At 41.4% G+C, this 25,449-nt stretch overlaps 1 protein-coding gene and 1 long non-coding RNA gene across 36 annotated transcripts in view; one reads left to right on the top strand and one right to left on the bottom strand.

The window, feature by feature from the left end:
• PCBP3 (poly(rC) binding protein 3) overlaps nucleotides 1-25,449 on the bottom strand; it is a gene marked incomplete at both ends in the record, with an annotated part of 85,078 nt that overhangs the window by 50,333 nt on the left and 9,296 nt on the right. Inside the window, 2 exons of one of the 35 annotated variants that reach the window (XM_083571746.1) lie at nucleotides 1,195-1,290; nucleotides 2,259-2,370. The exons of 24 other annotated variants lie outside the window; for them this stretch is intronic. Of the gene's footprint in view, nucleotides 1-664; nucleotides 687-1,194; nucleotides 1,551-2,194; nucleotides 2,371-3,358; nucleotides 3,378-3,398; nucleotides 3,475-3,515; nucleotides 3,609-3,785; nucleotides 3,807-4,031; nucleotides 4,205-25,449 lie in introns of those variants that run through there. 10 more of the 35 variants (XM_083571744.1, XM_083571716.1, XM_083571719.1 and 7 more) reach the window with 10 other exon arrangements.
• LOC310743712 lies at nucleotides 1,958-20,919 on the top strand. The gene is made up of 3 exons (XR_014539183.1): nucleotides 1,958-2,038; nucleotides 18,637-18,792; nucleotides 20,618-20,919. It is a non-coding gene; the product is annotated as an uncharacterized lncRNA (long non-coding RNA).

Raw genomic sequence — 25,449 nt, 5'->3', positions numbered from 1 at the left:
CTTTTGTCTTCTGCTTATTTTAAAAGAAGTCATGACATAGCTTTCTATGATTCCATTTAGGGACTTTGAAAGTTCTGTTATGTGCAAGCCAGTACATGCACCACGTAGGGGAAGACCATATGCAGTTTGCTCACCTGTGCTTGCCTCCTAAGGTAAAGGTAAAGGTACCCCTGCCCGTACGGGCCAGTCGTGACCGACTCTGGGGTTGCGCGCTCATCTCGCTCAAGAGGCCGGGAGCCGGCACTGTCCGAAGACACTTCCGGGTCACGTGGCCAGCGTGACGAAGCTGCATCTGGCGAGCCAGGACCAGCGCAGCATACGGAACGCCGTTTACCTTCCCGCTGGTAAGCGGTCCCTATTTATCTACTTGCACTTAAGGGTGCTTTCGAACTGCTAGGTTGGCAGGCGCTGGGACCGAACGACGGGAGCGCACCCCGCCGCGGGGATTTGAACCGCTGACCATGCGATCGGCAAGTCCTAGGCGCTGAGGTTTTACCCACAGCGCCACCCGCGTCCAGTGTGCTTGCCTCTTACATACAGATAAATATTTTAGAATCTGGCTGTAGGCCCCATTCACTCCAACGGGAATTTCCTGTCTGCTTAGGATCTGGTTCAGCAACCAAATCTCATTGCTCTAAAGTGGTAGCACTAGACTGACACATACATCACCTGCTGGAAGAATTCTGTCTTGCTATCTCATTTCCCCATCATAAGTAGGTGATTTCAGTGGAAAACTCATATGCCAATTCAAAATTCAATGGGTTCTTTAGGTCACATTATTCTGCCACTGACAGCCATCCACCAACATGGTAGTGGAGAAGCATGAGCTAATCTCACCATAGGGTATCAGACCATATCCATATTGCCCAAATAGTATGATTTAACAGCTGCAGTTTCCCAGCATTCTGGAGCTTGAATGGACATTAATGCAATGACTTATTGGCTAATTGAATTTGATTTCATTTTGAGAAGGCAATGCCTACAATTATCTGATCGGGTAAAAATTAAATTTAAAATAAGAAACTAAATGGGGAAAAAAGTAATAGTAATGATTAAGAATAAATCACACACCATCTAGAAGGTGAAAGTCATAGATAACTTATCTTATGCCTACCAAGTGGGTAATTGGTTAAGTGAAAAATAAAGATTAAAAAAAATAAAATAATCGGATACAGATGCCAAAAGGGAGTTCACTTTTTCCATGAATAAGCCCCAGATGTCTTCTGCTGCTTTTGAATTCTCCCTTCCAACGCTGCCACCATTAAAAAAGGGGTAACTAGGATATGACCTCTGTGACAAAATTATTATCCATTTTAAAGTTCTGTTTAAATTTATTTTTATGCCGCATTAGAGGTTAATGCAGGCTCTTCACAAAATGGCTGCTCAAAACCTTCATGGTTGTTCTCTATAGCAAGAAACTTTACTGATTTATGGCACTGTCTGGAATAAGGTCATGGACACAAACTTAGTAATATCAAATTACTGGACTGTATTTCAATTTGGCTGGAGGCCTTGAGCCTCCTGGCTTCCATGCTTTATCTGTAAAACCTACACATTTTTTGGGCCCAGGTGAGGCCTTGTCACTTGGACATGTCACCTCCTGAAAAGCCTGTGTGGCAACTATTTCAGGTGTTGTTCGTGCCGTTTAGTGAACTTTGTTCAACCAAACCAGTTAATTCCAAGCACTGGCCTTTACCTATTTGCAATTCTTAATAAAAGGCATTTCCCAGCCAGTGTTAGCTTGTGACGTTCATAGGTAATTGAACATCTTACCCAATGCTTTTTTTCTTAAAAAATGTTTAGGGGTCTTCTCATTTTGACTCAAGAAAACCACCATTTTATAGTTCAGATTGGGAAAAGTAAATACAGTAAGTACAAAGATTCACAAAATGTTTAGGGGTGTGCATAGCCCTGCGTAGCCCCAGAAAAAGAAAAAAAACACTGGGTAAGCTGTCACACATGCGCAGTTGGGGCCTGTGTTGCCCAGGGAGAGCTGGAGAGAGAGGAATGAATGTCATAGCTCAAGGAATTGCAGAGGGTGAGTAAAATGGTAGAGAGGCATGGAGGAAGGAGAAATGTTAAAGGTCAAGTCAGATATTCTACGGGTATGGGTAGCTTATGGAGGCCAAGGGGCCCGTCTTAACAATGCCACTGGGGCTTTTTTATGAATGGCCACTGTTAAATATATAATCACCATGGTCAGTATAGGAATGAATTTCATTTAATTTCCTTCTGGCTTCTCTGTTCACAATCCTCACCCATCTCTATATATGCCTGCAACTCAAGATAACTACATATCTGATGACATAGGTAGTAGCCTGCAAAAGCTTATGCTGTAAGAAACACAAATGATTCTCTTCAACCAGGCATTCAGATGTTTTTTTCAAATATTATGAAAATGATTTATAGGTGGTACATGACTCCAGTCAAGCTCGCAAAAATTTACCACTTGCCTGATAATAAGTGTTGGAAATGTAAAGAGACTGAAGGTACATTCTTTCACCTTTGGTGGACTTGCCCAAGGATTAAGGCTTTCTGGGAAATGATATTTAATGAAATGAAAAAGGTATTTAAATATACCTTCCTGAAGAAACCAGAGGCCTTTCTCCTGGGTATGGTCGGCCAATTGGTGCCAAAGAAGGACAGAACATTTTTTATGTATGCTACAACAGCAGCAAGAATACTCATCACAAAGTATTGGAAGACACAAGATCTACCCACCTTGGAAGAATGGCAGATGAAAGTGATAGACTATATGGGACTGGACTGGCAGAAATGACCGGCAGAATCCGAGACCAGGGAAAAGAGACGGCGGAAGAAGATTGGAAGAAATTTAAGGACTATCTTAAGAAACATTGCAAAATTATTGAAGGCTAGAACGATGTTGATTCAGAAATTAAGGAGTTAAAAGCTGTAATGATTATGTGATTAAGAAAAGAAAGGTTAAAAAGTACATAGAAATTGGGGAAAGGATTTGCTGAATTGACTTAATTAGAGAATGGAATACAGAAAGGGGAGGTATGAGGAGGTCGGGAAAGTAAGTTTTATGAATATAAGGGATGGAAACTATACCTGTTTTGTATGTGTGTTCTTTCTTTTTTGGATTGTATGTATTTTTATTGTTTTTGTTTTTATTGTTCTGTTTATTCTGTTTTATATAAATTCCTAAACTTTAATAAATATATTATATAAAAAAAGATGTTTTTTTCAATACATATGCTTGGGTGGTGGCGGTGGAGGGGGGAGTTATTAGTTCTTTGGATGAAGGGTGGAGGAAGAAGAAGAGGAGGAGGAGGAGGAGGAGGAGGAGGAGGTGTGTGAGTCTTTAAGGTGCTACAAAAGTATTTGTTATTTTTACCTTGGCTGGTGGTTGGAAACCAAGCAGCTATTGTCCTCACCTTAGTATTAAGAACAAGAACCTAAGAAGAGCCTTGTTGGATGAGAGCCAAGGACCGTCTAGTTCTCCAGCACCTTGTTCTCACAGTGGCCAACAAGGTGCCTGTAAGGAAGCCTACCTGCGGGACTTGAAGGCCACAGCCCCCTCTTCTTGGTCTGATCTTCTCTGAAGACCACAGACATCTACTGGGAGTAAACAGTGGCCTGGGCGCCTGAGAGACCATGCCACCGTCCACTTGGCCATGAACTCTTCTGACTGATTCAAATCCTCCTTGGGCTTTTATTGGCCAGAATAAGACAAGCCTTGTCGTCTCTTGACAAACATCGTTTCCCCAGCTTCCAACTCAAATCAGAAATGTCACTGAAAATAATAAAAAAATACCCCTGACCTCTGCTAGGGGAAAAAAAGAAGACACACGGCTTCTCCAACTGACCACAGGGCAGAAATTTACCCCACTGAATGCACTTTTGAAACTCCACTACATTTGGTAGCAAAACCAACAAGTCAGCAACACTGCAAAGGCCAGAATTGCTGAAGGCAAGCAACAGAAACCTACTCATCTGTCTTCAATGAGCCTGGAAATGGGTCACAAAAAAGCTGTCAGTAACTGAGAAGGGAACTGGGACATCCTTACCTGCCTGAGTAGGCCTGACAGTATGTCAGTTATTTCTGCATTTAACTGCCTATTTTGTGGATGCCCTTGACTCCTCAGGAGTTCTTGTATGGAGAGACAATAGAAAGAGAGCAAATCCCTTATGCCAAACCCTTCTTTTCCCATGATGGTTCGCCACACGTCCCATGCCATTAACTCCCTAATCAGAATCACCATTCCTGGTACCCATTTTATCATCAATGTCCGCAGATCCAGGGGGAACAGAAGCCCTTTCCAAGCACTTGCCTGCACACATGAAGATTAAAAGTGTGCAGCCTTAGCAGTTCTTGCTGATGCCTTTAAGTGTTCTACAACATAATAATTAGAATCAAGTGATTGTTTGTCAGATACCTCAGCTATGGCTTACTAACATTAACCATAGTTTAGCGTTAAGTCTAAACATGGCCAGTGCAGCTTTCAGAAACTTTGTAAGACCTTTCTAATTATAGTCTGTACCTGCGTTGTAGTTCTTGAAGAACCAGCAAGGGTTTGATTCATATGCAGGGAGGGCTGCCTCACGGTGTGATTCTACACCGCAGGGCTGTGCACACAACGAATGTGACTGTGTGGGCAGGGCTCTCAGAATTTATCAATGAGAAAGACATACATGATCAGTGCTGCCCCCCTGGTTCCATATGCTGAAGCAGCTCCCACACTGCTGGAAATGCATGAGCCCCTCCTTCACAGCCTTCACCCCCAGCAGCAGTCATGGGACCCTCTGTGATTATTGCCCAATGGGAAACTCCCATAGCTGGCACCATGCTGTGCTCACAAGAGAAGATGCTCAGCATGCTCCATGAGCAATAGCAGGTTCTCCCTTCCAAAAGGAAGAAGCTTGTGGCCTGTCACTGGAAGAGTTGTTTATTTGGTTAAAGAAATTTACTAGTTGCTTCTCAGCTGAATAAAATCTCAGTGTTACATTAAAAACCCATTCAAAATGCACAAATCGTCCTTATGTCATTGAACACGTAGTAGCATTAATACCATTCATTAGCCTCAGGTGTAGCAGCTGGCCATGAAACACGCAGGAAGGGCATACATTTCTTGTTCTTCTGGAAGATGGTAGTCTGCCCAATTGCTATTGGATGGTGAATATGTGATATTTTAGTCCTGTGCTTTATATGTTTCATAATATTTGCATTTATATTTCAGTGATAACAGCGCTTCTTTCTAAGATTAAGAATAAAAACCAGTGCTATAAATGGATCAGCCATGCCAGAATACAACTGCAGCACAAGGTCATCTGGGGGATAATTCTGCCCACTTGAGGTTTGCTTTTGCTCACGATTCCCATGACACATAGTGGCCATTTGATGTAAACCCACCAATTCAACTCAACATGGTCAGCAAGAAACAGCAGTTCTGACCAGTTGCTAATTCAATATTAAGCTGCATTTTTGTGTCAATGTTTGCTTCAGGGAGAAAGATGAGATCTGATTTTTTTATTTATAACTATGCATGTTCCCTAAACCATTAAGCTTGTGGCGTTACCCTAAAGCCTCCATCAGTTAGTGATTGCAAACTAAAATTCTGATGAGCTGAAAACATTGATTTCCATGACCTTTCTCAGCCATCTCTTGATTGGAGAACATTTTAAAAGCACCCTCTTGCATGCTCTCTGCTGCACTGCCTGTCGCCCGATCCTCCTATTAGGTCCTAATCCTGTGATTATAAGCATTATATTTTAGCAGCTCAGAAGGTATATGGAGCAAACAACTCAGGATTATCATTTAATGTTGCATATCATGGTCAAGTCAGAGATGGCAGTGGGGAAGAGGGAGGTTTTTATGGTTCAGTAATCTCTGAAAATACATTTTCAGACACATGTGGATTACTATATTTAACTAAATTATGCTGCCGAAATATGAGATAATGTATGCAGAACAGTGGAGAGACCCATCAGATCTCCTTCACTATTCCTTAACATGCAATGTGGTTGTTGAGAAGAAGAGGAAGAGGAAGAGGAAGAGGAAGAGGAAGAAGAAGAAGAAGAAGAAGAAGAAGAAGAAGAAGAAGAAGAAGAAGAAGACTGACTTCACATGTTTGCATTAAGGTTCACCCAGACCTTAATATCTTTGGAGGCCCTTATTCAGGTGTCTCCAGGTGTAGGAGGGGGCAAGGGATGAAAATAACTTCTTCGTGGTTGCACTCCTCCTCTGAGATGGTCACCTGGTACCTACCTTCATGTCTTCAATGCCAGGTGAAGACTTTCATTTTTTTTTATTTTTCCACACCTTTCAGTCTGCTCCTGCCTGATTAGTGTCATTCGTTTTTATGCTGTTTTTGTTTTATTGACCTGTTTTACTGCATTATTTTCAATTTGTTTTTATTATTGCTGTAAGCGATCCTGAGAGGGCAGCATATAAATTCCTAAGATGTCTTCTTAGTATGATACATTATCCCAGCAAGAGCTAAAACACAAAAGGGGTTGCTTCCGCACCAGCAATTTAGTCTGGAATTGCCACTCTAGGTTGAAAAGTGCTTCATTTTGAATTGGGTGCTAAATTGATAGCATTCCTAATGGGGGCAATAAACTGATGTTGTGACTGGTGTGTCCCTCAGTGCTGATCAAGATGTCCAGTTCTATTCTGACAGTTGTAAACATTCATCTTTTCCAACATCTGAAGATCTAAATGAGTTATAAAAATGAACCCAACAGTGTTTTGTGCTATAATAAATAATAGCCCTTGTTGTGAATAGTTAAGTGTGACTAGTTGCACTGGAATGTCAAAGGTCAAAGAAACATAAATGGTGAACGACCACACTGTGAGGTACATTCAATTTATGACCATGGCTCCTGACCTAGAGAAGATCCTTGTCGTTTTTGGGACATGGATTTTACTGTCTGCATGGTGCAATTGTGGATCCTGATGCTTTCTCAATAAGATGTGTTCCAGTTACTGTACTGTACTGGCAAATGGATTTGGCTGAAGCCTCAGCTGCCCCATTGAATATGCCCATCAAAGGAAGAGTTTGGGAACAGAGAATACGGCTTTGATTTATTGCATTTAACAGTTCAGTACCCGCATCATCCAGTGTGTGGCCCAGACTAGCAGAAACTGACAGAGCTTATTAGGACTTTGCAATCCTGCAGGAAGACTTCACAATAATTTTTTGCCTCGAGGGGAGTGGAAGGTAGAGAAAATCTACAGTAGGAACTTGGAACAGGCCACATTTTGATGCATGTAACACAAACACTCTCTATATTCAGGTTTAGTCACCCAAACGATGTAGCATAAATTTAAAAGGCATCTATCTTGGAAAACCGTATGGGTAATGCTCATATTTAATCTCCAGACGAGAGGCTGTGGAAAACACTTTTATGTTATGGAGTCATAATTTATGTGAGTCTCTCACCACGGACACCCTGGTTGCATTAGCCCTCTTCTGGAGTTCAGTCTTGACTTGCAAGGGACAAAGTCATAGGGGGTGAGGCAAGAACATGCGCTTCATTGCCTCCCTATGTTTCTGAATGTACTGGACTTGCCCACTCCAGCCCAGGCTTTGTGTTTAGCATGGAGGCAGCTTGTAAGTCCGTTTGCCCAGATGTGCCTGGCAACCGGGCACACCCCTATTCTCCGACACATTTTTGCTGTTATGTGTCCAGGCTGAATGCCTAGAGAGAACCATCAAGATCTTTCTTCATAGCAGCACCAGCCTCCGCTAGGACTGCAGAGCGCAAGGGTCATTTATTCCACGTCTTTCTCACAGCTGTTGCAGTCACCATGTGGGGTCACTGGCCAGAAGAAGTATGTCAGGGCTTCCCACATCAGAACTGCAACGTGTGAATTAGCCTTGAATGGTTTGTTCAAATGTCCTGTTTACAATTCATACCATTCTCCAGTGTCAGGGAACTGCCATCGGAACCAAGAGTGGAGGTAAGGCTCCCCAACGATGCAGGAGAGGGGACCAGCAGGGAGAGAGAGAACACTTCCTTTGGGGAAGGAAATCGGCGTGACACCAGGAAGAAAGGGGAGCAGGGAAGGACTTCGGAGAGATGGCTCCAAGACTCTTCCACAGAGACCAGTGGGGAGAGCCCAGGACCTCCGTTGGCCACGCCCACTCTGCGCAGAAGACTTCCATGCAGAGAGGCTAGGCGGAGACTTGGCGTCAAAGAGCTTTTATGTTGGAAGAAGTTCAGGAAACACCCACTGGCGGATTCTGCCAGTGACTGACACAGCCACGGAGAAAGGGCTGTCCAGCCAGGGAAAGGTTTAGCCAGACAACGTTGCCTAGAGCAGCAGCCCCCTTACGCACGAGCAACCCCAATTCCCTTTACATCCAGGAACATATTTTACGTGGTCACTTCTCTTCACACTGATTTACGCTTGCACCCACTTAGGCCCTATCTGTTAACAAACTGGGGTTAATGATAATCCCTTGCTGGTAGTAGAATATAGTGGCCCAAGACACTACCATGGGTTCAAAATTGAGGATTGAGGTAATGAGACAATTGCTGCTGGAAATGTTTCCCTTCAGTACCTGATACAAAGAGAAGCAACTGGAAGTGAGTGCCAGAAAAACAGGGCTGAAACAGAAAATGTCACATGGTCAAGTTTCTGTAGCCTACAAATATGGACAAGTCGCAGAGACAGACTGTAACTAAAGATGGCAGACTACCAAAAACCTTTTTTGAACTGACTGACAATATGGACTTGATTGACATTTGGAGAATTAAGAACCCCCTAGGAAGAGAGGGAACATTCTTCTCTGAAGCCAAAATGACATGGACAAGGATTGACCAAATATGGATAACTAGAGGACTGGCACCTAAGACTCGAAAAGTGGAAATTTGCCCAAAAACTTGCTCCGACCATAATGCTGTGAAAATGGAGATGAAACTAACACCAATCGGTTCCTTCAGATGGAGGATGAATGACACCTTGTTTAGAGATCAAGAGGTTATCAAGAAGGCCCAAAAAACCTTGAGAGACTATTTTGAGATAAATTTGAATACTACTACTGAAAAAAGAATAATCTGGGACGCAAGTAAAGCAGTTATGAGGGGGTTTCTGATCCAACAGAATACAATAAAGAAGAGAGCCCAAAATGGAAAAAAAGATAAAATTTTAGAAAAAATAAAGGAGGGTGAGAAGAAACTAAGAGCAAAACCAAAGTCACAAGAGTTTCTGAGAGACATAAAGTTATATCAAGTGCAATATATGAAGATGATGAACCAGGAAATTGAATGGAAAATTAAACAAATGAGACAAAAGACATTTGAATCGGCTAATAAATGTGGAAAATTATTAGCTTGGCAAATGAAAAAAAGACAAAAGCTCAATACTATCACTAATTTGGAAGTGGAAGGAAAGAACATTCAGAATCCAGTGGAAATTAGAAAATGCTTCCAGAGGTATTTTAAAGAGTTATATACACAAGGGCCACAGAAAGAGTTTGATATAGACCAATTTTTAAAAACAAATGGATTACAAAAAATCTCTCAAGAAAATAAGATAATGCTGAACTACAAAATTACAGAACAGGAGGTAGAAGGTGCCATTCAGAATATGCAGTTGGGTAAATCTCCAGGGCCGGATGGCTTAACCTCAAAATACTATAGATCTTTGAAAGATTGGTTAATTCAGCCACTAAAGGAGGTTTGTAATGAAATTTTGGAGGGGAAAAAAGCACCAGAGTCGTGGAAGGAAGCCTACATTACACTTATACTGAAAACAGAGTCTGAAAAGACACAACTTAAGAACTACCGCCCCATATCCCTGCTCAATGTGGATTACAAAATTTTTGCTGATATTTTGGCTAATAGATTAAAAAAAGTATTAGTGGAAGAGATACGTAAGGACCAAGCTGGCTTTCTCCCAGGTAGACACTTGTCTGACAACACGAGGAACATAATTAACATATTGGAGAAGTTGCAAGTGAACATTAATACTAAAGCAGTTTTGATTTTTATAGATGCGGAGAAAGCCTTTGACAACATTTCTTGGAATTTTATGAAGAAAAATCTTCGGGGGATGGGAGTGGGTCAAGGGTTTGAAAATGGTATAAGTGCAATTTATTCAGAACAAAAGGCTAAGCTAATAGTCAATAATGTGATGACAGAGGAATTTAAGATAGAGAAAGGGACACGACAAGGCTGCCCAATTTCCCCATTGCTTTTTATTTCCGTCCTGGAGGTTTTGTTAAATATGATTAGAAGGGACCGTCTGATTAAAGGTATTCAGGTCGGAGCCAAACAATACAAATTGAAGGCTTTTGCAGATGACCTAGTTTTGATGTTACAGGAGCCAGAATCTAGTACGAAAAGAGTATTAGAACTGATTCAAGAATTTGGTCATGTGGCAGGATTTAAACTGAACAAGTCAAAAACTAAAGTTCTTGAGAAAAACTTAACACCGATTGAGAAAGAGAGGTTTCAGAAGGAGACTGGTTTAACATTAGCTAAGAAAGTAAAATATTTGGGGGTTAATATGACTGCTAAGAACTTAAACTTATTTAAAGATAACTATGAGAAATGCTGGACAGAAGTGAAAAAAGACTTAGAAATATGGTCAAATTTGAAGCTTTCCTTGTTGGGTCGAATTGCAGCTATAAAGATGAATGTATTGCCAAAAATGTTATTTTTATTTCAATCATTGCAAATTTTGGACAAGATGGACTGTTTCAAGAAGTGGCAGAGAGATATTTCTAGATTTGTCTGGCAGGGCAAGAAGCCCAGAATAAAATTCAAAATATTAACTGATGCAAAGGAAAGAGGCGGATTTGCCCTGCCAGACTTTAAACTTTACTATGAATCAGCAGCATTCTGCTGGTTGAAAGACTGGTTGCTTCTTGAGAACACGGACATTTTGGACCTAGAAGGTTTTAACAATGTTTTTGGGTGGCATGCATATCTGTGGTATGGCAAGGTCAAAGCACATAAAGCGTTTAAAAACCATATTGTCAGGAAAGCATTGTTCAATGTCTGGATAAGATACAAAGACTTACTGGAAAATAAAACCCCAAGGTGGTTGTCAGCAATGGAAGCGAAGGCTCAGAAAAAGCTCAATATGGAGGCCAAATGGCCGAAATATTGGGAAATACTGGAACAAGAAGGAGATAAATTGAAATTGCAGAGTTTTGAGAAATTAAAAGATAAAGTGCGAGACTGGCTTCATTATTATCAAATAAGAGAGGCCTATAATTTGGGGGAAAAAATTGGCTTCCAGGTGGAAAAATCAAAATTGGAAACAGAATTGTTAGATCCCAAAACTAAGATACTTTCAAGAATGTATAACTTGCTGTTGAAATGGAATACTCAGGATGAAACGGTTAAATCTGCAATGATTAAATGGGCACAAGATATTGGTCATAACATTATGTTTGCGGACTGGGAACAGTTGTGGACCACTGGTATGAAATTTACGGCATGTAATGCCTTAAGAGAGAATATTATGAAAATGATATACAGGTGGTACATGACACCAGTCAAGCTTGCAAAAATATATCATTTGCCCGATAACAAATGTTGGAAATGTAAAGAAAATGAAGGTACATTCTTTCACCTTTGGTGGACGTGCCCAAAGATTAAGGCTTTCTGGGAGATGATCTATAATGAAATGAAAAAGGTATTTAAATATACCTTCCTGAAGAAACCAGAGGCCTTTCTCCTGGGCATAGTCGGCCAATTGGTGCCAAAGAAGGATAGAACTTTCTTCATGTATGCAAAAACAGCAGCAACAAGAATACTCATTGCAAAGTATTGGAAGACACAAGATTTACCCACCCTGGAAGAGTGGCAGATGAAGGTGATGGACTATATGGAATTAGCGGAAATGACTGGCAGAATCCGAGACCTGGGAGAAGAGTTGGTGGAAGAAGACTGGAAGAAATTTAAAGACTATCTTCAGAAACACTGTAAAATTAACGAATGTTAAAAATGATGTTGGATTGAAAATAAGAGGCACTAGCAACAAAGTTAATGAGAATATGCAAAAATGAGTTGATAATGGATGAAAATATAGAGCTATAATATGTTAAGATATAGAGTTAAGATAAACGAAAGAGGGTAAGGATTTGCTGATTTGATTATTTAAATGGGAATACAAAAAGGGGAGGTGTGAGGAAGTCAAGGAAACAAGCTAATGAGTTTAAAGTTACAAAAAATGGGTTTGTTTTTAACTCTTTTGTATCTATTTGTTTTTTGTACTTTGTATTTTTATTTTTTATTTTTTATGTATTTTTGTATGTTTTTTTTCTTGTATTTTGTAAATTTATGTTTTTGTAAAATTTCGATAAATATTTTATAAAAAAAAACAAACAAGTTTCTGTAGCCTGGATGGGGAACCTAATTTTTCTAACAGAGCAGTATTGGAAAACGTAACATTTCAGGAAAGGGGCATTTTCATATGCGGATCCACTTCTGCCTGGGGCTTTTAAAGAGGCAATTTAGGACCACGGAAGGAGCTAAATGCAGAGTTAACAAGTAGCTCAGAGAATGCATAAGCTAAAGCTATAGTAAATACCCCTCAACTGCCCCAATTTAATTGGGACATCCCGTTTTTTGGGGAGGGGGCATGCTCTAACATGAGATTGTGGCCCTGAAAGATGTGTGTTCCGGTTTCCCTCTGGGACATGTTGGAGAGTGTGAGCTAAGCACTGGGTCAAATGGGTCCCCCAGCTGGCTCCTCCCTACCCTCCATGGTAAATAGGCCCCTGGACAGTTACTAAGTGGGTTGCGGTTGTTGTTGTCACCATAGTTTTAATTTTACAGCCTTCTTCATTCCAGCAAGCCTTCAGGCCCATAACCATGAAAGGAAGAACAGCAGGAAAGCCATATGGGTGGTTGCCTAGTAACTGACCAAAATGTCTCCCACTACTTCCTGGTTCTCACAAGAAATAATGGGGTACGGATAGATGAATACTTGCCACTTTTTTCCATGATGGCAAGGAACCATTAATGAGCATTCTTTGGGTTTGTTCAGTCAACCAACTACAAATCCACCTAAAAGTTGCCCAGTCAACCCACATTTTACCAGCTTCCTTGTAAGACTATAATGGGGGACTTTGTAAAAAACAACAACACCTTGCTGAAATCAAGATACACTAGGTCCACAGCATTCCCCTGATCCACCAAGCTTGTAACTCCATCCAAGAGAGAGAGAGAGAGAGAGAGAGAGAGAGAGAGAGAGAGAGAGAGAGAGAGATGGATGGATGGATGTCTGGCATGACTTGTTTGTTTGTTTGTTTGATTGACTTGTTTTGAGAAACCCATGCTAGCTCTTAGTAATCACAGCAACTTTTTCTAAATGCTCACAGACCGACTGTTGAGTTATCTGTTCTAGTATGTTCCCTGGTATCAATGTCAAGCTCACCGGTCAGTAAGTTACCTAGGTCTCCCCCCCCCCTTTGAAGATGGGGGCAACATTTGTTTGCCTCCAGTCTGCAGGGGCCTCACTTGTTCTCCAAGAATTCTCAAAGACCATGGGCAAAGGTTCTGAGATTACATCCGCAAGCTTTTTTTGTACCCTTGGATGCGGCTCACCAGCCCCTGGAGATTCGAATTTATTTAAAGTAGCCAGGTGTTGCCTTTTTATCTATCTTGGGTTGCAGAGTTTAAGCTGTGTTTGTATATTTGTAAATAAACTGAAATACGACAGATGCCACAAGCCTTCTGTGAACTCCTTCCAAAGGAAGCTAAACTTGATTAATTGCTGCCCCCCCTGCAATAACAATATGCATACAGGAATAACTCTTAGGATAGCTTCAGCACTGCAATTTGGAATAACTTGTGGGCATTTAGTAAGCTTATTTAGTGGAATTTCAAGCCAGCATGGCCCCCTCTCAGCAATATAGTTCAACCTGTTGGTAGGACAAGCATCAATGGCAAATGCTTCTTCAGCCTGAGCTTTAAAATCTCCATTAAACAGCTACTTCATGTATAGCCGAGGGCAGTTTTTCCCATTACTGAGCTGTTTCCATGCTTTTGAAATGGGTTAACCTAAATACATGTTGCTTTTGGTGAAGTTGAACCTTCAGATTCTCTTTCAAAGACAATAAAATATCAAATCTGAGGTCCTGTGTGAGTGTCTGGAGGCGGTTGGAGGATGGATGGCGGCTAACAGATTGAGGTTGAATCCTGACAAGGCAGAAGTACTGTTTTTGGGAGACAGGAGGCGGGCAGGTGTGGAGGATTCCCTGGTCCTGAATGGGTAACTGTGCCCCTTAAGGACCAGGTGCGCAGCCTGGGAGTCATTTTGGACTGTGTCCAGGGCAGCTGTTTACCAGCTCCATCTGGTACGTAGGCTGAGACCCTATCTGCCTGCGGACTGTCTCACCAGAGTGGTGCATGCTCTGGTTATCTCCCGCTTGGACTACTGCAATGCGCTCCACATGGGGCTACCTTTGAAGGTGACTCGGAAACTACAACTTATCCAGAATGCGGCAGCTAGACTGGTGACTGGGGGCGGCCGCCGAGACCACATAACACCGGTCTTGAAAGACGTACATTGGCTCCCAGTATGTTTCCGAGCACAATTCAAAGTGTTGGTGCTGACCTTTAAAGCCCTAAACGGCCTCGGTCCAGTATACCTGAAGGAGCATCTCCACCCCCATCGTTCTGCCCGGACGCTGAGGTCCAGCGCCGAGGGCCTTCTGGCGGTTCCCTCATTGCGAGAAGCAAAGCTACAGGGAACCAGGCAGAGGGCCTTCTCGGTAGTGGCGCCCGCCCTGTGGAACACCCTTCCAGCAGATGTCAAAGCGATAAACAACTACCTGACATTCAGAAGACATCTTAAGGCAGCCCTGTTCAGGGAAGTTTTTAACGTGTGATATTTTAGTGTATTTTTGGTTTCTATGGAAGCCGCCCAGAGTGGCTGGGGAGGCCCAGCCAGATGGGCGGGGTATAAATAAATATTATTATTATTATTAATTATTATTATTATTATTATTATTTTAGTGCTACATTTCCTTGATAACAATTTTGAGAGGGGTAGCCACATTAGTCTGTTGCAGAAAAAAACAAGAGAGTCTTGTGCAACTTGAAGACTAATCCATTTATTATGGTAGAAGGCTGCGCCTAGTTCACCTTGTGGTGGCCAGTGTGGTAGACTGGTAAACTAGGACGTAAAGACCAGTGTTGAAATCCCCGCTCAGCCATGAAACTCACTGGGTGACCTTGGGCCAGTCACAGTCCCACACAGTCAGTGTGGCATCATTTTCCTTTACCATATTTTCCAGGTGGCCCATAACCATCATTTTTCTGCAGCCTGCCCTGTTTTAATACCAGCACAACGATTTCCAATGTCCAGGCCATCAAATTCCCTCATCCCTAGAGGGGAAATGTCAGAATTGTACACCTCCTGTGAGAGCAAGTGTGTTTCCCCGTTACTTCCAATCCCACTCATGTGTCCACAGGCACACCAGATCAAAAGCATGTACCGAGTGCTTGCTATAGCCCTGCTGCACATTTCCAGCATTGCAGGGCAAGGTGCCTCCCAGGGAGAGAACAAAGATTCTCTGCAGTAACAGCACTGTGTTTGCCATGCATACTTCTTAACCCCTTCACTCTCCCACAAACCGTACCAGGCTCAGAAAAATCCTCTCGGTTCCCACAGCTGCAGGTTTAAAGTTGCCTTCCTTTCTCTTTGGACGAGTCCAATCACATGCATGACCTGAGCCACTTCCTGCTGCTGATCTGGCAGAAGAGCCATGCTCAGGGCACTGACTACACAGGGAGAGAGAAAGCACACTCTTTTCTAGCCAGGTTTTTTCTGGGCATGTTTTTCTGGGCATGTTTAGCCTGGAGAAGAGGAGGTTAAGGGGTGATATGATAGCCATGTTCAAATATATAAAAGGATGTCACATAGAGGAGGGAGAAAGGTTGTTTTCTGCTGCTCCAGAGAAGCGGACACGGAGCAATGGATCCAAACTACAAGAAAGAAGATTCCACCTAAACATTAGGAAGAACTTCCTGACAGTAAGAGCTGTTCGACAGTGGAATTTGCTGCCAAGGAGTGTGGTGGAGTCTCCTTCTTTGGAGGTCTTTAAGCAGAGGCTTGACAACCATATGTCAGGAGTGCTCTGATGGTGTTTCTTGCTTGGCAGGGGGTTGGACTCAATGGCCCTTGTGGTCTCTTCCAACTCTGTGATTCTATGATTCTCGGTTTCTAAGCATTCTGCACCACTGCAGATTTGCCTTAATAAACACAACCTTTGCCTTTCCCTCTTTGTATTTCAGGCTTACGTAGGTACTAAATGACATATATCAGAATCTGATCCTCAGATTTACAGAATTTTGATTTATCTTGTCTACCTTTTGAATATAAATTGGATAGGGAATATGGGCAAAAAACAAAACCAGCCCTCATTTTGTTGTACAGCACATGCGCCATTGCGCTTGAACATGCTCATGAGCAAATTCTGATGGAAGTAGAGGAATAGGGCATCAAAAAGCCCACCCCATCTCCCCATTAATCCTTCCACCAGATGCCCCTGCAATAGCTTTTTCTCACGAACCCAGGCAAGGTTGTAGATCTAAGAGAAGAGAAGGGGTAGAAAATACAAGGGGGGTGGAGAGCTTACTACAGGTCTTTTGAGATGGCTATTTCATTGCAAGTTATTATGAAGGAAGCAAATATTTTTCATTAAGTGCAGGGTTTCCTTTGTGGCACTGAGGAAATATGGTTTCCTACAACTTATGGGTCAACCCTTGCAGTATGCAGAGCTGGGGGAGAAAGTGGTTGTACCAGAATATAGATAAAACATCTAAATTCTTCTATTTGCATCATTCATGAAAGGTAGCACATTGTCCCCATATTTTCTACTATTTTGTGAACATTTAGCAGAAGCAATTTGTTTTGTTTTGGGTTCCTTAGAAGCTAAGTACCCATCTTTATATTTCTCCTGTGTGGGTGCGCCCATGTCTCCAAGCTCTTTAAAGCAGAAGGGGAGGAACCTGATGAATGTTATCTCCAGCAAGAACTTGCCATGGCATAAACTGGTTTAGTTTCCTATTAAATTATTGACAGCTCTGCTTTTTCATTTAAAGCAACAAACAAGCAACAGGCAGCACGTCTTCAGCATGACTACCCTGCTAGTCTTAATAATGGAAGTACAGCAAATTGCACCACAAAAACTAGACTGGGACTACCCCGGATTGCTTTTTTCTTCCTTTTGTAATCAGGGTGATATTTTATGAAAGTGTCTTTTTAATTAAAGAAAATACTTACACAAATCTATCATTCTTGAGAAACATTAGCATGAATATGTATTTGACTTTGGGCATGCAAAAAACTGTTTTCCAGCACTGTTAGACAGGTGCCTCTCATTTTGCTTTGACTTTGGACCATGCCTCTTTTTGCATACCTTAAAGAGCAACTCTTTACCACGTGTTGCTGTTATAGATGCAGAAGAACCACAACAGTGTTCACAAACCCCACGCTCACCAGTGAGCAACGCTGCAAAGATTTTTGATGGCCTAAGGACCTTTTGCTGCTGTGCAGTTATAACATTTTGCATTATTCTATTCAATATTTTATGTTGTGATCTATATAGTGTTTTCATGCATAGAGATGATTTGCAACATTAAGTTTTAAAGTTTATACTAATTTTAAAAATTGGTAATGTTTATATATTTGAAAGCAGCCTAATTTAGAGAGAGAATGGTAGTGCTTAATGTTGAATATGTTAGAGTTTTGCTACAGTTCTTTCACCATTTTTGTAACTGTCTTAGTGTCTAGAACGTCATAAAGGCAGGCTATACTTTAAACTTGATATTTACTCATTTTTACTCACACAACACATTCATGTACAACAATATTTTAGCTTTGCCAGCTATTGTGCTGGTGTTTTTAACAGCTTCACAGCATGGCAAGACTCTTCAGGTGTAGCTACAAAGACACACACAGAGACACACAGACACAGACACAGACACACACAGACACACAGACACAGACACACACACACACACACACACACACACACACACACACCAGAATGGGATCAATATAAGGCAGGCTCCATATTTCCCCCATCAATTGAAACAGTAGCAGAAACCAGTCATTCAATTTAATGCTCTGTCCTGAAGTGAGATACCAAACTGCAAAGTAACAAAGTTTTCCATGGCAATGTTGGTACTGTACAAATGGGGAGCTCATAGAAAAGAACAAAGACTTCAAAATACTTCCTAGCAACCCTCAACAACTTGTAGGGTCCAGAGGCTAAGAAAACCACAGACCTCATATTGTGCCGGTATAGGAAGATGACAGCAGCCAGGTCCTCTTTCACCTGAACAAGGGAAGGCAGACAACATTCACAGCCCAACAGACTTGGGGACACTTCTTAACCCCATTGTTTCCAATGGCTTTGTCTAATCTAAAATTGGCTGTGAACAGAATCTGCAGTCAAACTATACGTTATCCTTTAGGTTTCTTGACTTAAAAACTATTGGTTGGCAGATTCAGTGTGAGAGGTTGTTTAACCTTTTTCTCCACCACCTTTTGTCTCAAAATTGTCTTCAAGATACTGCTCCCCCCCCCCCCACACAGAAGACATATCTTTCTGCACAAGTGAGAAAGCAGGTGGGGAGGTATGCTTCTGAGTTAGGAAAGAGTGATTGGATGCAGTGTCCATGTGTCCTACTTTACAGAGAATAGCTGTCCATTGAAGGCAAAGGTCTGCAAGAGACTCAGAGGACAGTCCTTTATCGGAGAGGCACCCTCCTGTCGATGGACTGCCTGGCCCTGAATCGGGGCCTGGAATCAGCCCATCAACACAGCACATGGGCAGGTGCACAGGTCAACTGGTCAGTTGTCACAATCTTCCCCACTAAGATGATATTCACTGCATTTCTGATCAAATTATAACAATTATATCCAGATTTATACTATACAGTGGTACCTCGGGTTACAAACACTTTGGGTTACAGACTCAGCTAACCCAGAAGTAGTACCTCGGGTTAATAACTTTGTCCCAGGATGAGAACAGAAATTGTGGTCCGGCGGCAGTGGGAGGCCCCATTAACTAAAGTGGTGCTTCAGGTTAAGAGCAGTTTCAGGTTAAGAATGGACCGGAATGAATTAAGTTCGTAACCAGAGGTACCACTGTACATATAAATCAGCAGATGCACATTTTAGGCAAATGTAACTCGTCTTTTTTGGTGATGTATTTGTAAGTGGTTACCTTAAAGCTAATATGATTTGAGCTGTCTTTCCCTGCCGCTGGGTTTCTACTTTCAATCATCACCTCCACTTCTGTTTTTTAGTTTAGCTTCATTGTTCGTACATCTCACAGTATTGTTACTGTCCAATTTGGCCCTCCTCCCACTGGAAACTGTGTGTGAATAATAAAATATGAATAAAATATGCAGTAAATCATATGTTCTTTAAGTTATTGTATTTTTCTGGGTTTTGCAACAGAAACCTTGTAAACAGAATTGTTACAACAGAAGTTTTTGCCATTACTATTCCTACCATTTCTGTCTCAGTTGAAACCACGAGCCTATTGTGCTGGGTGCCATATACAGAAACCCAGATGAGGGAGCGAATAAGTAGACAGCAGAAGGCAAAAGCAATGAGCAAAGGCCAGGATATTCAATCCTAAATTTAGAACCAAAACATACCTTCCTGTCTCTGTATTGCAGACAACTTGGTGCTCTTCCTGCCTGCGGTTTTCACAATGTGAAATGATCACAAGGAAAACCCCACCACAAGTGACGATGTTCTGCAAACCCTTCCTCAACTCTAGCAGAAGAGGTGGTGCAGTACTCTTCAGTGTTACGGAGAAATTCAACTGCTTGTAGGAAGTGTTGAACAAATAGGAAATTGTCTTTCGTTTTTTATTTTACTTTTCTCAAGCAACGCAAGAAAACAAAACAGGTTCTCCTCTGAAAGTAAGGCACCTTCTGCACATAGAAGGGAGTTTTAGATCCAAGCCCAAATATGTGGCTAGGTCACGCTGATCGGAATGCCCAACCTAAACATAAGTCATCATTATCTGCCCAGATTTTAATGAGAATCTAAAGTTACATCTGGTTTTAGAACCACTGATGCGGACAGACATTGTTCTCTCCATGAGGCTCTCCCCACTCAATAAGACCTGCTGCACTGCTGGTCTCATAGTTGCTTAGTTTGCTAGCTGTGCTCATCCTTTATGTTCTTCCTTGAAAGAGCAGGAAGAAGGAAGGGAAGGTGTTTGAATGGGTGTAGGAAGTCACATACAAGCTCAAGAGACTCAGGTTTCCCATGCTGTACAGTACAAGGTGTCTCCTGCGGAATTGTTAAATGTTCTGCGATTATCCATGTGCAGTGGTACCTCGGGTTACATACGCTTCAGGTTACAGACTCCGCTAACCCAGAAATAGTACCTCGGGTTAAGAACTTTGCTTCAGGATGAGAACAGAAATCGTGCTTTGGCAGTGCGGCGGCAGCGGGAGGCCCCATTAGCTAAAGTGGTGCTTCAGGTTAAGAACAGTTTCAGGTTAAGAATGGACCTCTGGAACGAATTAAGTTCTTAACCCGAGGTACCACAGTATATCTTAAGACATAAGAGTTAAATATATATCATGGAACTTCTCTGCTATTTATAAGTGCTGTGTGAATAACCATTCTGCGCTGCTTATCACCTCCTAGGTCTTCATCTGCTGAAACGGTACCTAAAGTCATTCTCCTTATATGTGACACGATGCCACTGCTTTCGTATTAACGGAATAGAAGAGCCAATGACCTCCACATCTGGGATTCTCCCTCTGTTCACTCAGCCTGAATCCATTCATCGCTCTTGTTTTAATCCCACAGGCAATATCTTCCAAATAATCGGCCTTCGTTTTCAATCTCTTGATCTAGCCGTGTCCCTCAAATCCTCTCAGTCCAAGAGCAAAGCAATCTTAATGGCCCCATTTCATGCCTTGTTTGTTTTTAATCTTTTAAAAATGTGCAGTATTTGAATGCAAGTTCTATGTAAATGTAATAAAGATTAGTGTGACTCTGCATTTCAGAATGCAAAGCATTTATTTATACAAAAGGGGGGGGGTGTGTATATACAGAATATTTGCCCCCCAGTGACCTGGATATTTGTGCAAAGTTAGAGTGAGCTTTCGGCATGGATAATAAAATGAAAGTCTATTTATCTTTCTTATGTCAGCAGTTTAAAATATGTTTAAATTAGCAGGCAATGAAACACCTCCACAGGTGGAAGGGGGTGGGCATGATTTTCACAGATTCCTCTTTCCTCCTCCAGTGCCTTCCCCTCTTCCTTGGTTGCGAGCTGGATCTGAGCTCCTTCCACGAACAGAAGAATCCTTTCATCAATAGAAGGGTGTGTCTAGATCTAATGCAATCTCTGGTTACCCCCCCCTCTTTTGCATATCATTTAAATGTAAATAAACCTTATCCAGTCAGAAAAGCCTTATCCTTTGGAAAGCGCTGTTGAGACACTTAAAAGAGCTTACTGAAGTAGTGTACCACACTTTAGCTTTATATTCTAATAATATAAACAGATTATTTTAGTGCTAGTAGTGGGGGAGATCACGCTCGGACACATGTAGTCAGATTATTTGTCCACATAGCCCAGTGGTGTCTAATCTGGCTGGCAGCAGCTCTCCAAAATAGCCAGCACCTGCCACCTGAAATCCGTTAACTGGAGGTGGAACCTGGACTCCAGGGTCATCGATGGTGGGTGAGAAAGGCACAGTGGTAGGAACTGGATGGGCCAGAATGGGAAAATAGAAGTCCGGCATCCTTGGGCTTTCCTGAGTTCTAGTCCTTTAAGAATGCCGAAACATGTTTAGGCACGAGTCTAATTTCAGCTGGTAACCTATTCCAGAGGACTGGAGCTGGAACAATAAAAACCTGGTTTCTACTACATGTTAAACACACCTCTGGGGCATGCAGTACCCTCAACAGTGCCCTGTCTGAGGAGTATAGTTGCCAGGGTAGGGATTGAAATTTGGTTGACCGGAGGAATTGATAGATGATTGGCATGGCTGACATGAGGAAGAGTCAGTCAACCCCTTTGTTTTCTGTAGAGTTGAAGGTGATAGAATGAAGAAGGAGCGATGGCTGGGACACTGGGTGGATCCATATACAATTTGAAACAGCAGCAGATTAAATAAAAAGATTAAAAGCCAAGCAGAAAAGCTCAAAAACCAAAGACAAACTGAAACACACACGCACACACACTTTTAAACATCCAGAGCAAACTGCTTGGGGATGCCGTCAAAAAAAGGATGAGTTCAATATCCTCAGTATGTAGATGGTCCACCATTCAGATTCTAGGGTTAGGTCCACCCAGAGGCATCCAGTGAGCTTCAGGTCTGAATAGGGGCCTGGACCTGGACCTGCAATGCATTGAGGTAAGGATGATAACTAAGTGCACCATCCAAACACTCTTGGCGTTGGCCTGGGGGGATTGGCTTGGGTTGAGGCCTCCCCCTGACCCTACCAGCTTCCACAAGTGAGCAAACAGAAGCACCACCAGCTGGATCCTCCCTGGTAGCAGCCAGCAGAAGTTCCTGAAACGGAGGGGCCTTTTGAGGGAGGGGCTAAGTTCAGCCCAGTGCGGTCACTGCCACCCTCCCAACTTTCTGCCCCGATTGGTTCGTGTCGTGGGGCTATGGACGCAGGGCTCCATTAAGCCGCATTGGGGACTGGCTGGGGTTAGGATTTCACCCCGAGCAAAAGATTATCACAAAAGGGATCATAGAGGCTGGATGATACTAAATAACAAAATCCAAGTGAGAGGTGCTGCAATACTATAGCCCTTTACTTGGGAGCAATCTTCACTGAACTTAACGGGGCTCAGACATCCAGCAGTGATGCACCAGATAAGAATCGCTGTTTAAGGAAACTATGTTGAACTTAAAAGATATATAAATAAAAGTAAAACGGAGTCATCTAATTTGTGTTGGGTTTGTTCATGAAATGATCTTATTGCTAATGTTTGCCAGTAAAGATTACGGATCTCAGAAATCTTTCTCTCCTCTTCAGTATCTGAAGCCTCATAAACTGAGCACACTCCATTCTGACCTTGACAGCAAGCTCTAAAACTGTCAGTCCAGATCTGTTTTCACTTCACCTAAATCTCAGCCTGAATTAAAATCAAGATAAGGGTTTTGTTTTTTAAAAAAGAATCTTATTATATGGGAGCAATCCAAAGCACAGTTAAGTCTCTTTAATGCCTACTGATGTAAGTGAGTTTAATTCTGTGTGGGATTGTGGTCTTTGTTCCTGGGTAACACAGATTTTTGCTAAAAAGGTAAAATCCACACTGAATGAATTCATTTGTCTTGCAAGGCTGTTGCAAAGACTAGAGCAAGGCAGCGGCATCCGTGCTGTGTTTGGACTGCTCAGCAGACAGAGTCGACTGTGCTCAGTGCGGAGCGACAACTTCCTCCTGAAATTGCCACTTGTGAGCAAAGCCAGGACCATCTCCTCTGCACTTTCAGGCCACTAGATTATTCCTTTCAGGATTCTTACCTATATTTCTGAGCAACTTACTAGTTCTCTACAAACTGTGATTATTTTTACATACACTTAAGTCATTCTACACCCTAGAAATGCATGACACATGCAAAGTCACAACTTTCCTTGCTGAAAGAGAACTGGTGTGTCACAGGGAGGTGGGGGAGACATCATGCGTCCCATGCGCACAGAAATGCTATCATTGCAGAAGTACAAAATGAAAATAAATGCAGTAACTGGGTTTTTTTTGTTTCTTTTAACCTTACATATTCAAGAGTGGGCTTCTCTATATTTCTGGATGTCATCCTCCATATGCCCTCTTCAGAAACCAGAAATGACACTTATGTGTCTTGTTTGTCAAATTAGTCTCATGTATACTTAACGGTATTTTAAAATGATCTAAATATAAATGGACTGTTATTTGTGTCCATGTATTCATGCACGTATATCTATATATGTATGCATACAGGCATATATACACAATATGCTTACATTCCTTATTTCTTTTCCTTGGCCTAGACAGAACACTGTGTTTATTATAATACCTGACAAAAGCAAATGATCAAAACTTGTTTTACAGAAATAATTAGCACTAACTCTATTCAAGGCTGCACTGACTGATTCTTGAACATATGTTGTAACATTGATTTTTCTGAACAATCAGTGAAGCCTCATCAACATAATTACACTCTGTGGTGAGAAAATGCAAAAATCATGGATTTCTCCTTTTTGGCAGTTTTATAATGTGAATATAGTTCATAGGTGTTCTCTAATACTAGGAAATCCTCCCTCTTGTGAATTCATAAAGTCATTGCCTACACGGTGGAGAATGAAAAGGGAAGCAGAAAAACACATTCCATCCTACAAAGTGATGCACATTTCACATTTTATTCTATTTAGACAACAAATTTTCATATCTGGGTTTCCGTTAAGAAATGATAAGGAAGCCATTTTCCATCCCAGTAATTCAGAAAACATGCGGTTTCACCTCTGCAGTAGTGCTTACACACTTTTGGACACACACACAGCTTTTTCTAATTAAAAGACTTGCCGAATATTCATTTTGTTCTTGGGTTTTAAATCCTAAGCACACTTATTAGGAATAAGTGCCATTGAGCTCAATAGGACACATTTCTGAGTTAATACGCTCAGGATTACAGTGTATGTTTCTGGTTTCATTGGGGTGGGGGGGACTGCAGCATAAGTATACCATCTCTTAATTTTACAAAAATGGGCAATGTTCAGCACAATTTACAATTCAGAATAAAATTCTTTAAATTTTTATGCTTGTAAACATCTTAAGGCAGTAATATGAAGCTCACTTACTAAGGAGAAAGCGTACCGTTTACCATTTGATGTGAAATTTGGGGAGCTGTACTTCAAATATTTATTTCACTGTAATCTAAAACGTTAGGTTTGTATTAGAAATGTCATGGAAATTCTACTACATTTTTTACCTGTATGACAATGAAGATCAATATTATTTGTGTGACATTCTTCTGATAGTATTATTATTTATGAATATTGAAATGCTTTCTCTTTTGTGGTATATGATTCATTTTAGGATAATTATAGCACATCAATTAATTCCAGAATAGAAATATTACATGCAATGGATTTGTGAAATTTAATATCATATCTGTGAAGTTATTTAACATAACTCACATTTCACATTTATATTTTATTTAATGTAGCTTTATGATATATTAAAAGAAATGTTAGATATCAAATTGGAATCAAAACCCAAATGCAGTTTAATTTACATTACACTGCTCTTATGGACTAAACTAAAACTGATATTAATTTATATTCCCCCCTCCAAAAAAAATCTGACTTTAAGAGAAGGAATAAGAGATTAGATCATATAATGTCACGTGTATATTAGATAAAATATTAAAAGAAAAATAGGATTCCATCTAAACTGTAAGATGTATTGTTTTCTTTGCTGCGTCTTATTTTTACCAAAATTGTGAGTATTCTAGAGCATTCTAGAGCATAATGAC

The sequence above is a fragment of the Podarcis filfolensis genome, assembly GCF_964270895.1.
Source record: "Podarcis filfolensis genome assembly, chromosome: 1".
NCBI lineage: Eukaryota > Metazoa > Chordata > Lepidosauria > Squamata > Lacertidae > Podarcis > Podarcis filfolensis.
Note: the sequence above shows the minus strand (reverse complement) of the source record. Positions and strands in the feature narration are given on the sequence as shown.